The sequence below is a fragment of the Pseudorca crassidens genome, chromosome 3 (genome assembly GCF_039906515.1).
Source record: "Pseudorca crassidens isolate mPseCra1 chromosome 3, mPseCra1.hap1, whole genome shotgun sequence".
NCBI classification, from domain to species: Eukaryota; Metazoa; Chordata; class Mammalia; order Artiodactyla; family Delphinidae; genus Pseudorca; species Pseudorca crassidens.
This window is the reverse complement of record NC_090298.1, coordinates 35,439,699-35,453,153: the sequence shown is the minus strand read 5'-3', so window position 1 is coordinate 35,453,153 and position 13,455 is coordinate 35,439,699. Positions and strand designations below refer to the sequence as shown.

Genomic DNA, 13,455 nt, shown 5'->3' with positions numbered 1-13,455 from the left:
TTTCTAGATTTTTTTAGTCACCATTGACATAGAAATATTTTACTCACATATACAAGTGAGAGCTGTCATTAGACTGCTGTTAAGAAACAAAGGCAAAGTATAGACTTATAAGAAGAGAGAAAAGGAGAAATCTGTGGACAGTCTGAGCAGTCTGAGAACAGTGAGTTTTGTTTTACTCTGTTTTTCGTGGAGGAGTCAATTGATGTTGGTGGGTGGATTCTCCAGAAGTAAACACTGAGATGGAATTTAGGTCACAAATGTCTGTGAAGGGAAGAGGAATAAAGCAGGTCTGGAGAGAGGGAACTGCAATTCAGGACAAACAGAGTCATTGCCAACATTTCAGGGAAGAGTACATTTTGCCTTTACATTTTTGGGGGTAAACTGATAAGCTAGAAAAATAGTCAGTCTAGGCACTTTGCCCTTGAGCAGGCTGGGTAGTTTATCAAAAACAAAAACAAAAACAAAACAATTTATTATCTTTTAATTCTACAAAAATTTCTAAGAGTTTAGCTGTCCTGTAGCATATCTGGACATTTCTTTCTATTACCAGCCCCACTTTAGGCCAGTTCTTCAGATTCCCCTCATCAAAATTTCTCAGTGGCTTGTCTTCCCCCTCCCTTTCTAGTGTATGCTAACGAAGAGAATTTCTTTGATTTGTACTTAATTTTAGTTCTTTAAAACTTCTAAGATAATGTAGGAAAATATCTTCATGACCATAAAATAACAAAAGTTTTCTTAAACAGAATATGAGAAATACTATTTAAAAAACAATTTATAAATTAGACTGCATTGAAAATAAGAACTCTACTCAGATGTCATTATAAGAGTTAAAAGACTATGAGAGAAAATATTTTCCCATACATTGTATCCAATAAGATTAACTTTTTTTTTTGGTGTTTGAATATCCAATTGACCCAATGATATTTCTTTGTTTGTAGTCATTTTACTATGATGTTCCTAGGTGGATTTTATTTATATTTTTCTTATTTACTGTTTGTAGCATTTCCTGGATCTGTGGCTTGACATCTTTCACTAATTTTAGAAAATCCTTGGTCATTATCTCTTCTAGTATTGCTTCCACCCATCCTCTCTCTCTTCTTTTACTGGAAATCCAATTACATATGTTAGATCTTCTCACTAGTGTCCATCTGTCTCTTAAATGATTTTCTATATTTTCATCATTTTTCTTTCTGTTCTTTAGCCTGGATATTCTCTTCCCAGTTTTAAAACAGTTAGAAAATGCTCTCTTAACTTTGTCTGATATTCTGTTAAAAACAATTTATTGAGTTTTTGTGTTTTTCATTTCTAGTATTTCAATTCAAGTCTTTTTTTCTCTAACAGATTCTAGTTCTCTGATAAAATTATCCATCTATGGTAGTTTTTCCATTATCTGTTTCTCTTCTCTTGGTTTTAGATTATTTGTTTTTGTCTTGTTGTATGCCTGGTAATTGAAAGAATGCTAAACATGTATGAAATATTGAGAGCTAATTAGAGATTCTGGATAACATTATCTTTTTCCAAAGAGAATTTACTTTTGCTTCTTGAAGAAAGATTAGGGCAGATTATTTCATCTCTTCTCAAACTGAGCTAACAAGGAGCTGAGTTTCAGCCTTCCTGCAGGCTGGTCAATTTCCTTTATTATTTAGGTTTTGCTCCTCAGGAGTTTCATCTGAAAATATGAAGTATTTTCCAGGGCTTCTCCTCCTTGGCAGACCTTGCTCTTCATTTTTTAAAAAATCCCTTGAGACTGCCAAAAACTCTGACCAGCTTATCAGGTTCTTAGTTCTAGTTATGAATTGTCAAACACATGTCAGAGCATAAAAGGGAACTTATTTCAATGGTTCAGGAGTATCTCACAGAACACACAAGGTAACTTGATCCATGGAGATGGAAAAGATGCTGATGTTCCTTGAAAAGAAAAGCATAACTAGATGTTGCACTCACTTCTCAGAACTTCTTTCTGAAATCATGACCTTTCAAGTCCTTGGTGCTTTGATGTCCCTTTAATGCCTTCAAACAAATTTTCAGAAAACATTTTTTGAGATTTCTAGTTGTTTTCAGTGGGATATGAAATGAGACAGTCCACTGATAGCCAAAAGTGGAAGGTGTTTTCCTGTCCTTTTAATTAGTATCCTTCAATTCTGCATAAGTCTTTCCTCTCCTTCCCTCCCCCTTCCCAGTTATTGTTTTATCATATCCACAGGAGATGCATACCTAGTTTTAAGGAACCACCTTTGACTTTGACTTTGCCTCACAATATTTAGGACTGTACACTTATGTATTTCAATTCAGATAACACTGACTCCTGAGACTCACCCCTGCCTGGGCCTGGAAAATTTATCCCTACAACTCAGTAATAATTCTGAAGGCATTTGACAGTGTCCTATGGCTAATACAGTAAAAAAAAATATTGAAGTTAACTAATGTTTGATGTTTGCCAGGTACAAATAGTGTGTGTGTGTGTGTGTGTGTGTGTGTGTGTGTGTGTATTTCTACTAAAGTTATTTAGTGACTTTTAATTCTTATTTCTAAGCCTTATTATGGATTCTATTTTCTCCAATGGTTTCATAAAGAGTGAATTGAGAATTATGAGAGATGGAGATACCTGAAAAACTAAACTAATTTGTTTCCTTAGCTCAGAGTTAGAAAGAAACTTATTATAGGAAAATAGCTAAGATGAGTGAACCTTGGCTCTTGCCATTTACTATAAGACCTGAGGAATGATAAATCCCTTCCTGCTGAAGAAGGTATCTGAGGCTACATTGGAATAAGATTAAGTGATGAAAAATTAAGGATAATGTCATTGTGATAACTGGTAATAAAAACACACTGAAACCTCATTAAGCATAAAAGGAACTTATTGATTCAGGAGCATCTCATGTTACACACAAGGATTCAGGAGCATCTCATGGAACACACAAGGTAATGGATCAATGGAGATGGAAAAGATGCAGCCACTGCTAGATATCTCATCTGAAGCATAAAGCAAAAGAGAAATAATGTGGTTATTCTCCCTCCTACAACCCTCTGATCTGCCACAGTTTCTGACTGGCCAAACTTAATTGGAAGGCAAGAGAACTTTGGAAATAGAGACTGTATTAGCCCCCATGGGAGCAAAGAGAGTACAGGGAATGGATTTGAAGATAAGATGCAAATGACATATACTGTTATCAAAAGACAAACTATGAGTTTATTGTAGGAGAAATATGTGATAATGGTCCAGGAAATCCTATTTGAGAATACTATTTAAATGATAGTCTTTCTAAGGAAAATTTTAAAGGGGACAGTGATTTTAAAGACAGCGACATACCTATCTGAAAATAGGTATACCAGGAGCAGATTCTGAAACCACAGACATACCTCATTTTATTGTGCTTTGCTTTATTGCACTTTGCAGATATTGTGTTTTTTACAAATTGAAGGTTTGTGAACCCTGCATCGAGCAAGTCTATCAGCAGCATTTTTCCAACAGCATTTGTTCACTTGGTGTCTCTCTGTCACATTTTGGTAATTCACACAATATTTCAAAATTTTCCATTATTATTATATTTGTTATGGTGATCTGTGATCAGTGATCTTTGATGTTACTATTGTAATTATTTTGGGGTGCCATGAACCTTGTCCATATAAGATGGCATTTTAAGTGATTAATGTGTGTTCTGACTGTTCTACCTACCCGCTGTACCCCATCTCTCTCCTTCTCCTTGGGCCTCCCTATCTCCTGACACACAGCAATGTTGAAATTAGGCCAACTAATAACCCTACAATGGCCTCTAAGTGTTCAATTGAGAGGAAGAGTCTCATCACGCTTCTCACTTTAAATCAAAAGCTAGAAATGATTAAGCTTAGTGAAGAAGGCATGTCAAAAGCCAAGATAAGTAATAAAGCTAGGCCCCATGTGACAGTCACATTATGAGTACAAAAGAAAAGTTCTTGAAGAAAATTAAAAGTGCTACTTTAGCGCACACAAGAATGATAAGAAAGAAAAACAGCCTTACTGCTGATATGGAGAAAGTTTTAGTGGTCTGGATAGAGGATTAAACAAGCCATAACATCCCTTAAGCCAAAGCTGAATCCAGAGCAAGGCCCTAACTCTCTTCAATTCTATGTAGGCTGAGAGAGGTGAGGAAGCTGCAAAAGAAAATTCTGAAGCTAGCAGAGGTTGGTTCATGAGGTTGAAGGAAAGAAGCCATCTCCATAACATAAAAGTGCAGAGTGAAGCAGCAAGTGCTGATGTAGAAGCTGCAGCAAGTTATCCAGAAAACCCAACTAAAATAATGAATGAAGGTGGATACACGAAACAACAGAGAGTCAATGTAGATGAAACAGCCTTATATTGCAAGAAGGTGTCATCTAGGACTTTCACAGCTAGGGAGGAAAAGTTAATGCCTTCCTTCAAAGCTTCAAAGGACAGGGTTAGGGGCTGATGCAGTTGGTGACATTAAGTTGAAGCCAATGTTCAATTACCATTCTGAAAGTCCTAAGACCCTTAAGAATTATGCTACATCTACTCTGTCTGTGCTCTGTAAATGGAACAACAAAACCTGGTGACAACACATTTGTTTACAACATGGTTTATCGATATTTTAAGCCCACATTTGAGATCTGCTGCTCAGAAAAAGAAGATTCCTTTCAAAATTTTACTTCTCACTGACAATGCACCTGGTCACCCAAGAGCTCTAATGGAGATGTACAATGAGATTAATGTTTTCTTGCCTGCTAATATGACATCCATTCTACAGCCCATAGATCAAGGAGTAATTTTGACTTTCAAGTCTTGTTATTTAAGAAATACATTTTGTAAGCCTATAGCTGCCATAGATAGTGATTCTTCTGATGGATGTGGGTAAAGTAAATTGAAAGCCTTCTGGAAAGGATTCACCATTCTAGATGTCATTTTAAAATATTTGTGGTTCATGGGAAGAGGTCAAAATATCAACATTAACAGAAGTTTGGGAGATACTGATTCCAATGTTCATGGCTGACTTTGAGGGGTTCAAGACTTCAGTAGAGGAAGTAACTACAGATGTGGGGGAAATAGTAAGAGAACTAGAATTAGAAGTGGAATCTGAAGATGTGACTTAATTGCTGCAATCTTATGATAAAATTTTAACAGATGAGAAGTTGCTTCTTACAGATGAACCAAGAAAGTGCTTTCTTAAGATGGAATCTATTCCTGGTGAAGATGCTGTAAAGATTGTTGAAATGACAATAAAGGATTTAGCATATTACATGAACTTGGTTGATAAAGTAAAGCAGGGTTAGAGAGGATTGACTCCAAGTTTGAAAGAAGTTCTGTTGTGATAAAATATTATCAAACAGCATTGCAGGCTATAGAGAAATTGTTTATGAAAGGAAGAGTAAATTGATGAAGCAAACTGTTGTCTTATTTTAAGAAATTTCCGCAGCCATTCTAACCTTCAGCAATCACCACCCTGACCAGTTAGCAGCCATCAACTCCCAGGCAAGACCCTCCATCAGCAAAAAGATTACAACTCACTGAAGGCTCGGATAATGGTTAGCATTTTTAAGGTATTTTTAAAATCACAGTACACACATTTTTAAAGACATGATGCTATTGCACGCTTAAAACATTTGTATACACTGGGAAACCAAAAAATCCATGTGACTTGCTTTATTGCAATATTAACTTTATTGCAGTGGTCCGGAACTGTACCTGCAATATCTCCAAGGTATGCCTGTAGTGGTCTTCTTCGGTAATCATATGTATGTTGGGCATACATTCATATGAATGCATATTAATGCTTATAATATGCATTTTCACACATTTTCATATAATTGTCTTACTTATTCAGATATTTCATGACTTAAAAAAAATATTTCCCCTTGCTCAGCACATCATGTTGAACTGAGTCTTTGCGCATGAATCTGAATGTCTGATTCCTCTTAAGACATTGAATCCACCTGGCTTATATTTACCGTGTGGAGAAAGTTCACCTCCTGTGGCTGAAAAATATTGAATTAGAGCTAGTTTCTATCTACTGAAATACTTCTCAGCTACGTTTTAAACTGTGAATAAACTGAGGAGTACAAAAGAGGAACCTCTTTTATAGGAGTTAGTGGAAAACAATTCCAGAATGTATTATTCCAGTTTTTATTTTACTCAGAACGGAATTAGATAAAAGCCCAACATATCTCTCTTCAGTTTTAGGATATCAAGAAATGGAAGACATCACCAATGAACCCAATCTACTGTTCTGGTATAGAAACATCATCAGCCTAACAATAAACAAACAATCCAACTCTTATAAGCCATGGAGAAAACAAAATAAATACTTTGAACTTAGAGTTAGGATAGAGAGGTTCCTCATGGGATGTGTGAACTTCCACCCCACTTGAACATTCTCTATGATTCTTTCCATGCAGGGGATGCTACCAAAGAGCAGGACTTGTAGTGGGACTGTCTCTCCCGTCCCTTGTCTGTGGGCTGCCATTTGATTCCTGCAATAATTGTATCAGATGAATTTTTGAGCCAAGATCACATCTACTACTTTGGATAGTCTTCTGGGCCACTGCCATTGACAAGGAGGTTTGGAATTAAAGGGAGTTTGTTTATTTTAGCTTTACTAAATCTACTCTGGTGGTAGGATATCTGGGGTAAGGCAAAGAGACCTCTGTAACAGCACAATCCAATGCTGCTGGATGGAAGTTTCAGCAATGTTCTATAATCTGTGCTGTCCAATATGGTAGCCACTGTCACAGGTTGCTATTAAGGACTTGAAATATAGCTAGAATGAAACATTAAATTTAAATTTTTAAAAATTTAATTCACTTAAATTTAAATAAACACATGAGGCTAGTGGTTACCTGAATTAATTTCCTATTGTTGCTGTAACAAATTACTACACACTTAGTGGTTTAAAACAGTGGTTCCCAACCTTTTTGGCACCAGGGACCAGTTTTGCAGAAGACAATTTTTCCATGGACTGGGGAGGAGGGGTGGTTTCGGGATGATTCAAGCGCATTACATTCATTATGCACTTTATTTCTATTATTATTACACTGTAATATATAATGAAATAATTATACAACTCCCCATAATGCAGAATCAGTGGGAGCCCTGAGCTTGTTTTCCTGCAACTAGATGATCCCATCTGGGGGTGATGGGAGACAGTGACACCCGAAGTGTGTCCCGTATGTCCAGTCTACTTCGTAATCTCGTTTTGGTTGTGGTCACTGCAGAAAGGCCTGCTTCACAAAGATAGGATGCTGGAAATGCAAGCAGGCTTTTCAGTGCTTCTGTGGCAATCTCAGGATATTCCGTCTTGTCTTTAATCCAGAACATATGGAGATTTGAAGTTGTCTCAAGCATACTTTTAAGGCCACTGTCATTTGCGATCTCAAGCAGTTGATCCTCTTCTAGCAGGGACAAAGTCGATTCACCTGGCTTATTCACAAATGGGTCGCAGATCCATTCCTTCCCAGTTCGGGGGTCTTTTGTGGTTGGGAAGTAATGCTCAAGCTCTTTTGAAAGCTGGGATAGGTGATTGTGCATCAGCTGGGAGAAAGAAGGCCCTGGCTCAGTCTCTTTCAAAATCTCTGCTAATGTTTGAAACATGTCAAAAATCTCAATGTTCACTCGTCGCCCCCATAATTCCAGTTTGGCTTTGAATGCAGCCACTTTATCTGCTGACTTGAACACAGTTGTCATTCTCCCCTGAAGTGATAGATTGACTTCATTGAGCAGGTTCAATATGTCACACAAGTAGGCAAGTTTTGCAACCCATTCTGTGTCACTGAAATATGCTGCCAGGGGTGACTGTTTTTCTAAAAGAAATCTCTGGAGTGGCTCTCATAACTCAAAAACTCTGGCCAGTGATCTACCTCTAGAAAGCCATCTCACTTCTGTGTGTAAGAGAAGACGTGTGTGCTCTGCGTCCTTCTCCTCACAGAGCTGCACGAACAGACGTGAGTTAAGGGCATATACTTTAATGTGGTTGATAATTTTAATCACATCCTGCAAAATGTTGTTAGGTTCAGGTGACATTTTTCAGCTAGCCAGCATTTCTCTATGGATGACACAGTGCATAGACTCACATTCAGAAGCGACCTCTTTGACCTGAGTAGTAAAACCAGAAAGCCATCCAGTCATGGCAGCTGCTCCATCCATGCATATACTAACACATAATGACCCAGTCAGTTTTCCTGATATGTAATCATTCAAAGACTTGAACAGTTCTTCAGCTGTGGTGTTCGTTGGCAACAAAAGTGCACATAACATATCCTCATGCACATCCTTCTGAAAAATATATCACACAAAAACAAGCATTGTTGCCTTGTTGTCAACATCAGTAGACTTGTCAACCTGGGTTGTGTACCACAGTGACTCATTAATCCTCTCTAAAAATTGTGCCTCAGTATCCTCTGCTATTCCATCAATTTGTGTAGTTACGGTGCCAGCCGAAAGAGGAACACGTGCCACCTTTTGAACTGCAGCGTCTCCTGTAAGTTCATAACAAATGTCTTTAGCAGCAGGTAGGATAAACTCTTCACCAATAGTAAAGGGCTTCTTAGCTTTGGCAATGTGGTTAGCCACTAAGAATATTGCTCTTGGTGCAGACATTTTGATGAAGTAGTGGGCTTCAATAATTGCTTCTGTTCTTCTTGTCCACATTTTTTTTTTTCTTTTGAAAAACTCCAAAGTCCTGTCTTTTAATGCAGGGTGCTTGGTCTCCACGTGACGAAGCAGTTTTGAAGGTTTCATGGCTTTGTTGGATAGCTTGTTGCCACATATTATACAAAGTGGGCTTGGAGAATGTCAATCACCTGTTGCAAAGAACCCATAATTTAAGTAGGACTCTTGATATTTTCTTTTAAATGCAGCTTTCTTTTTGTTGGCAGTCTTAGGGTCTTCTACTGTCTCATTATTGGGTCTTTCTCCCTTTACAAAGAAGCTCTCCAGCAACGTTTTTTTTTTAATAATTTTGGCTAGGGTTAGCTTATGGCTTACCAAAACTGTGACTGAGACAAGTGCGTGGTGCAGGAAAGAGGTGCAGACGGAAGCGGTAAATAAAATAACAGGCGCGCCACACGCGGACTAAAATAAATGTCGGTTTCTGACTTAAAGCCTGCCACCAGATGCAATGTACAATCGAAGTACATCTATTCACTTTCCACTATAAAGCCTGCCACCACATGCAGCTTAATTGTCACGTGCCACTCACTGATAGGCTTTTGATATGGGTCTGCAAGCAATTGATTTATTATAGTCTCTGTGCAGTCAAACCTCTCTGCTAATGATAATCTGTATTTGCATCAGCTTCCCAGAGCTAGCATCACTGCCTCAGCTCCACCTCAGGTCATCAGGCGTTAGATTCTCATAAGGAGTTCACAACCTAGATCCCTCACATGGGCAGTTCACAGTAGGGTTGGCAGTCCTATGAGAATATAATGCTGTCACTGATCTGACAGGAGGCGGAGCTCAGGCGGTAATGCAAGCAATGGGGAGCGGCTATAAATACAGATGAAGCTTTGCTCGCTCACCCGCCACTCACCTCCTGCTATGTGGCCCAGTTCCCAACAGGCCACGGACTGCTACCCCTGCTCTAGGGGATAATCTATTCCTCTCCTTTCCCAGCTTCGGGAGGCTGCTCACATTCCTTGGCTCATGGCCACATCACTCCATCCTCTGCTTCCATTGTCACACTTCCTTCTCTGATTCTAAGTCTCCCGCCTTCCTCTTTCTCTTATAAGGATCTTCATGATTACAATGGGATCACCTGGATAATGCAGGATAATCTCCCCATCTCAAGGTCCTTAATCACATCTGCAAAGTTCCCTTTTGGTATCTTAGGTAATGTAGTCACCAGTTCTGGGAATGAGGGCTTGGACATATTTAGGGGGGGACATTATTCTGTCTACTATACTATTGTATTGAATACTATGGCTCTAAAGAGAAGTCAGGACAGGGCAGGTATGAAAAAATCTGGAAGAACTGAAGGTATAGAGAGATATGTCCAAGATTTCTAGTTACAGAGATAGAAATTAAGCTGTGAAAACCATCAAATTTTTATTAGAGCCCACAGGAATCCTGATGGAGGAGAAGGGGTATTTGATTTGAGAAACAAGCATAGAGGTGCATTAATTTACCTCAGTAAACTCTATTATAATAGCTATTGGAAACAAGAGCCAATAATATTTGCTTAATACCGACTTATCTGAAAGTTCTATAGTGGTAGATTTTAGATTACTCACCAAAATTTCTATGGTTGATGGTGCCCAGCTCAGTCAACTGTGCCAGTCAGAGCAGGCCATGATGGATTATACGGAGGCATTGCTTGCCTTTCAAGTAAGCTCGAGAAATAACATAATATTCACGATTTCATTCTAAAGTATCATTTTAAACTAAATTAGTATCATAGTTGGCTTATAATAACTTTAGTTGTTTTCTAAAAATAAGTTCATCCTCAAAGAATGTTTTCCAACATGCAGGACAGTCTTATAAAAAGATGCCACATCCTTAAAGTAACTCCAAAGAAAAGTTTCAAAATCATTTTGATCAATGACAACATAATTTAGTATTACGTTGAATATTTTTAATATCATTTGTTAAAGTTAAATAAAATGGAAACCAGGCTTGAAGCTCTCCCTAGCAAACAAAACTAGTGAAGCCACATAAGCAAAACTTCATCTAGTTTACTCCATGAATGTAAACAAAACTTAGGTTATTTCTTGCAAATGCCTCTGATAATCATAAGTGAAACTTTAAGCATCTTCTTAAAATGGTATAAGATAATCAGTTTTAACCAATCCCCTGCTGTCTGAAAACCCCCATTTTAATAACCAATCATTGTAAAGGTTCAGCAACTTCCTCATTTTCACTTTATAAGGCATCCTGTAATGGCATGCCTCCGAGCTTTGTATCAGTTTCAGGTTTGAAGTACCCCCGTTCACCATTTGTTTCTCACTCAATAACAAGTAAAACTCTCTGAATTTCTTTTGATATCTTGCATATCAAAAATACTTAAATATTCCAATGTGACTTTTTAGGGACAATATGAGCTGAGTCATAATTTTTTAGTGTGTAGGTTACAAATAATCAGTGCTAGTGTGATCAGATCTTTTGTCAACTTCAGTGGGACAATTTAATTTTATGAACATATACTGAATACTCTTTATGTGCTGATGATATAAAAATGCACAAGATACAGTTACTGTCTGATCTCAAGTTATATTTTAGTCCAGTAAGGAACATACTTAAGCAAACAAGCAAAAACTTGTAGGACGTTAGGTGTTTCCTCAAGTTATAAATCTCTACCAAGTACCATTCAAATGTTAGTTTTCACTTATTTAGCACTTTACAGTTTGCAGAAGTCTCCTGTGTTTCCAAGGTGCAACCACACTATAAATGAGGAAGCCACCATCTAGGAGAAGGAGGGGACCGCTGGTGGTCACTTGGGCAGTAAATGGAGGAAGAGATGATCACCTACTAACAGTTTATTACATCTACTTATAAAAAATCTATTCTGCCATACTGCCACCCAAGTTATAAAGTGATAAATGGAAGAAGTTAGGATGCAATATTATGGGAATCCAAGGGAAAGAGGCAAGACTTGATTGGGAGGAACCAGAGAAGGTGTCACAACTGGGTCTAGAATGGTGAGTAGGAGCTGAGGCTGACCAATGTGGAAATAGTAGCTTAAAGAAAGTTTCTAGAATGGGCTTCTCATTATCCTTTTATTACATTTTCCTTTTTTCCCACCATACCAAACTACTTGATGTTCCCCAAACACATCTTATTTTCTCATGCCTTCTCTAAAGTCATGCAGTAACTTCATCTATACATCTCCAGCCACCTCCCCCTCAGTCCTCTGTTTTGCTGAAAAATGCCTGTTTATCTTTTATCAGCTGAATCATTCCTTTCTTCTGTGAAGCTTCCCCTGACCAGCACATTCCCCTCCTCCTCCCTTCTCCATAGACAAGCAACAGGTGGAGGGACTATTTGTAGTTTGTCATATCACCAAGGGTAGAGAGAGAAGCCAGGTAGATCTGCGAGGGCATTTCTGTAAGAGAGCATGTTAAGAGTCTGCAGAGTGTTGAAATAGGTTAGGCTCAGTGAGAGCAGAGAGAGAGAGAGAGATATCTGTAGTAGTAACATTTAAAGGGCAGGGAGCAGATGAGGTGAGAGAAAGGGGGAAGTAAGAGTAACATGACTCAGATTTTGATCCTGGCTGACTTAGAGCAGGTGTCAGCAAATTTGTGCTGTAAAGGTTCAGATGATAATAATAACAATAACAAAACAACAATAATAATAATAATAACATTAAGGCTTTTGGGGCCATAGGGGCTCTGCCACAACTACTCAACTCTGCCACTGTGGCACAAAAGCAGACATAGACAATATATAGATGAATTCATTTGGCTGCGTTGCAATAAAACTTTATTTACAGGAACAGGCTGAATTTGGCCTGTGGGCTATAGTTTGCAAACCCAACTGAGAGGAAGGTGGGTTCTTTATCAGAAATAGAGGTTCCAGGAACTGAAGCCTATTTACAGATGAGGGAAACTGGCAGAGGGGGGGCTTAATTGAATTTGGATGTGTTGAATCTGAGATGCTGGCATGAATTCCATGTGAAAGTGTCCAGCAGGTAGTCTGGAATATACAGTTGGAAAAATCAGGAAGGAAATACAGATTTGGGAGTCATTGTCACAGGAATGACATAGTTTTACTTTAATAATTTCTTCTATAGGAGTGTAATCTATACAAAACATTTAAAAGATGTGGAGTTATGCTTGTTACAGTTCCCAGAATTCAAAGGCACAGCTAACTTCCAAGTGTAGGTCATTTAAAGGAAGCCTGCAGTTTGAAACTAGCAAATAAGGAATCAGAGGGCCCCCTAAATGTCACTGATTGGTCAGTGACCTAAAATAAGTGACCCTAAAATATTGTCTCCTGTGGCACCTTGAAAACAAACCAAATAAAGAATCAAACCTGCTCTTTATCCTGTGTCTCTGTCCTTCTTAGCAGTAAACTGAGCTGGAATCATGGGAGTTGTCGGAGATTCCCCATCCTCCCTTTTGAGCCTCCTTGCATTCATCTGGTTCATTTCATATTTTTAATGTTTCAAATGCTGATCTCTCTTCTTCATTACTGGTGCCTTGTTTTAGGCCCTCCTCAGTTTTTGCTTGAATTGCTGCAATAATCATTTTACTTTTCTTCTAATCTTTGACCTTACCCTATACTACCAATAATATAATATTATTATATACTAATAGTCTCTATACTAACCCTCAGTCTTATGCATTCTCTATGCTACGTTTGCCATTGATTTCAGAGATCCAGTTGAAAAATTTGTGCTTCCCTTCCCTCCTAGGCTCTACTGGTCCAAAAGGTCAGGTTCCAAGAGGGAGAAGGCTTTCATGAGGTCACTTTTGCTTCCTTGAACCAAGACCATCTGTGAGGCAAGGAAGAAGAGCCATCCTTAGCAGGGGTAA

General features: G+C 38.2%; 1 protein-coding gene across 5 annotated transcripts in view; it reads right to left on the bottom strand.

The window, feature by feature from the left end:
* The window catches only part of FBXO4 (F-box protein 4), a 406,375-nt gene that overhangs the window by 77,156 nt on the left and 315,764 nt on the right, over window positions 1-13,455 (bottom strand). The window contains exons 10-11 of one of the 5 annotated variants that reach the window (XR_010941941.1): window positions 10,216-10,314; window positions 8,720-8,787 (exon numbers count right to left, since the gene is read on the bottom strand). The exons of 3 other annotated variants lie outside the window; for them this stretch is intronic. The gene's annotated coding sequence lies outside the window, so the exon portion shown is untranslated. Of the gene's footprint in view, window positions 1-8,719; window positions 8,788-10,215; window positions 10,315-13,455 lie in introns of those variants that run through there. One more of the 5 variants, XR_010941939.1, reaches the window with a different exon arrangement.